The sequence below is a fragment of the Somniosus microcephalus genome, chromosome 8 (assembly GCF_052327205.1).
Source record: "Somniosus microcephalus isolate GS21.2 chromosome 8, FLI_Smic_1.0, whole genome shotgun sequence".
Lineage (NCBI taxonomy): Eukaryota > Metazoa > Chordata > Chondrichthyes > Squaliformes > Somniosidae > Somniosus > Somniosus microcephalus.
This window is the reverse complement of record NC_140994.1, coordinates 144158717-144162234: the sequence shown is the minus strand read 5'-3', so window position 1 is coordinate 144162234 and position 3518 is coordinate 144158717. Positions and strand designations below refer to the sequence as shown.

The 3518-nt window shown below is 39.4% G+C and overlaps 1 long non-coding RNA gene across 1 annotated transcript; it reads right to left on the bottom strand.

The window, feature by feature from the left end:
* Positions 1–212: 212 nt before the first annotated feature.
* LOC147113849 (uncharacterized) lies at positions 213–2312 on the bottom strand. Its single transcript, XR_015079291.1, has 2 exons — positions 2148–2312; positions 213–1509 (listed from the first exon to the last, which is right to left on the bottom strand). It is a non-coding gene; the product is annotated as an uncharacterized LOC147113849 (long non-coding RNA).
* Between the last annotated feature and the right edge of the window lie 1206 nt (positions 2313–3518).

Here is a 3518-nt window from a genome sequence, read left to right as displayed (position 1 = left end):
GTGGAATCAGTTCTTCCCACCTCTGGCTTTCCCTCTGCGAATTGTTCATGCACCTTTAGTTTCCCCTCATCTCCACCCTCCACCAGTGGCCTGGTTCTTGGAACTTCTCACAAAGCAGCTGCTGACGTGAAAGCAGAAGCAAAGATATTCAACTACAGGGAACCCAACCTTTATCAGGTAAATGCAGTAACGTTTGCAATGTCATGTAGTCAGAATGTCACGTGATCAACCCTCCAGGAATGCTTCCAGCCGGTGTTGGCAACTCTAACCATGTAGAACCATCATCACCACTGCATGCTCTTATTTACATTGCACAATTTTTTTAAATCTTACAAAACAGTACGAGAGCAATCAGTTTTCCAATTTTAATTTTTGATTCTTTTACAAATATCTTATTAGCTGATAGCCACATTTATTACAAATCTACCACACACAATGCATTTTTTGTTTCCCATCAAATCCATACGATATGATTGACTGTCATTGTCGCATATGCAATTGAACAACGCGGAATGTCCTGCAAATAATTTGCCAGATGACGATTCCTCTTTAAGCAGTGGCAACCTAGAGGTTTCTTCCCCGGCATCGACATAATGGTGTTGCTCCAAAATGAACATTAGCCCAGAGTTAGGATTTTAAAAATCGGTCTGAAAACCTCTCTGGCATATAGATGCTGCTCTACTGCATCACGGGAACAAATAGTTAGGTTTTGTGCAGACTGATGTAGTGATTTACAAAAATGCGCAATATAGCAGGTAGCTTAAAATGTTGTTTGGAAGACAAATCCGATATTAACGGGTTATGGAAACCTTTCAGCACGTTAATGCTGTAAACATAAATCCTTCTTCCCCTTTTAACGTCGACCACATGCAGTGAGACTGGAATGGGGATGGTTGCTGTATCGGAACTTAAAAAAAAATCACGCCAGTTATGAGTGAAATCAATGTACACAAAAAGTGTCATCTCCCGCGGGGAGCGATGTTGCGGGTGATCTGTGCTGAGCGCGAGTTCTCCTCAACTGAATATCCGATAATGTGACGATGGAACCAGCCCTCCACTGAGCTGCAATCACAGACTCGCTGAATGCACATGATCAACTTTTGTGCCATGTATTTTCTGTCCATTTTGAATCTCTGTTCCTCGCTAGACTCCATCTTGTGGGTATTTGTTGTTCTTCACTCGGCGGTGCGGTGCAGCAGTGGCAGGGAGCGCGCACGCCAGGAGCGGAGCCTCGTCACACTGGCAGCCGGGGCTGCCCTCGGCCCGGGGATCCCTGCAGCAGCAGCAGCTTGTGAAGTGCAACTCGGCTCTGAGGCTACCGGAGGCTGGAGCACGCAGAGCTTCAGATCAACGGCCCATCAGCAGTTGGGAAAGAAAAGCGCGTTTAAAAAATATATATATTTTAAACTTCTCTTTTGGTCTGCAACCATTTTAATTCAACCATTTGCATCATTTTAATTCTGTGGCGTCTCCATTTTTATTCTGGTTTAATTGTACTTGCTTTTAACCCTGTTGATCCAAAAATAGACTGCTGTTAATATGCAGTTGATGTTTTTGTAACTTTCAGTTCAGACAAAAATCAATTCTTCTATTACATCTGTCCCATTAATAAGAATGTTGCAACAATACAATAACTTGTAACCTTATAGTAAGATTCTTAGTAAGGTGTAACTATTACAACAATCCTCTGCAGCGCAAATCAATGGCAAATAACGCACCATTCGCCTAATTGCCTGTCCATTCATCCAAAGGCACTTATTTTCAGTCACTATTGATTTCAGTAACTAGTTATACATTGTATGGCCTGGGCTAGGTGAAGAGGCACGAAGGATGAAATGCTACAATACAAAAAGGAATACAAATGCAAAGTGAAGCAAAAAATGAAGGAAGTAAAAGGGGTAACAGAAGTAGAAGGGATATACGTAAGAGGGTTCTGACTAGCCGTGTTGCTGCTGATCTCATCCGTTAAAAAGGTTTAAATATTAAGGAATGGTATTTCTAACTGGGTGACGACTGGAAAATTTGCCTAAGCAACCAACTTTCTAAAAGGGTCTCCAAGTTCCTCCCCAAAAGAAACGTGTATTTACATATATTTCACACATAATTAAAAAGATAAACTGCATTCAGAATACAAAACAAAAAAACACCTTTTGCTTGTATTAGACGGGTTTCTGTTAGATTGTCATTGGGTTCTCTTGGGATACATTTTTCTGTTGCTGCCAGTCTGAGATCAGTAGTTGCGACCTACAAAAAGAATACATACTTATCTCGTGCGCGGCCCAGAACAGAGACTTCCTCTTCGGCGCTGCAGAGTTGTGCGCAGCGTATGACATCACGAAGGCTGGGAGCGCAGCGTACAGCCTGTGCGTAAGGAAGACACGCCCACAGAAACTTCTCTGTCTCTTCCATTGAAATTACATTTTAAAAACTTAATTAAACTGGTACTTGGACTTATTTCATATCAGCATTTTGGTTTTTTTTTCCATCCAAACTCTCAATTTATTAGTCCCTATGTATACAGCTTCCTGTTTTGATACTCCGTAACGGTCTAACAACAAGTAATGTTGTTGAACTTCGGAAAGAGAATCCCAGCCATATATTCTATGTTAATTTTCAGGATTAAAATATATTATTCAGACCTCATGTAGACTGGTAATAGATAAATCTATTTTCCTTGTTATAGATGCTTTATATTGTTTGTTATGTTCATTTTTAAGTTGAAAGGACAGAATTGGTCACTGAAATCTAATGGATGTTCACTTTATTTAACTTTATTATTCAACTTCCCGAGTAATTAAAATTAATAATTTTATCTGGCCTTCTGTGTTTCTAAAGGATATTTTTTCATAAGCAGTCGATTTAATTTTCAGAATTTAACTGATAGTAAAATAGAGTATGCTAAATAGTGTGTTCACACATTAAACTTGCAAAAATAACTTTAAAAATCTTTACTGTTAGATTGTATGATTTGGACGTGTGCTCTCCGTTTACTATAAAAGTAAAGTACATGAGAGATAACATCCCCTCGCTACACACTGTTAAAACAAAACTAAAAGTTATCCTTGAAATCTTGAATTGATTTCTGCTTAAAGGTCTGAGCAAAGTCAAACATTCTGACGGAAAACACTGTGCTGCGAGAAGTGTGTTTTGACTTTAGGAGATGTTTTTATCCAGGCTATTTAAATATTTACTTGTGTGCTTGTGTACTTCTCTCTCTCATGCACATATAAAAAGCACCAATTTATATTGAATGTTAAGCTAGAAAAGTTAACACCTTTTTATTCTAGTTTGACATGTTTCCTGGTATTGAAGATTGGGTGTCAGTACTGTAGCGTGTCACACCATATATGCTTTAAATTGAAAGGCACAGCCACTTGAACCTTAATTGACCGACAAAAAAAGTTTCCTCCACCCGTACACACAGACCTTCTTTTAAGACATGAACCAGGCTCCTGCGCCTGCTTTCTCTAACCATAAAATTTTCGGATGTAATTGCTGGGCAGTTGGTGGGCAATTAG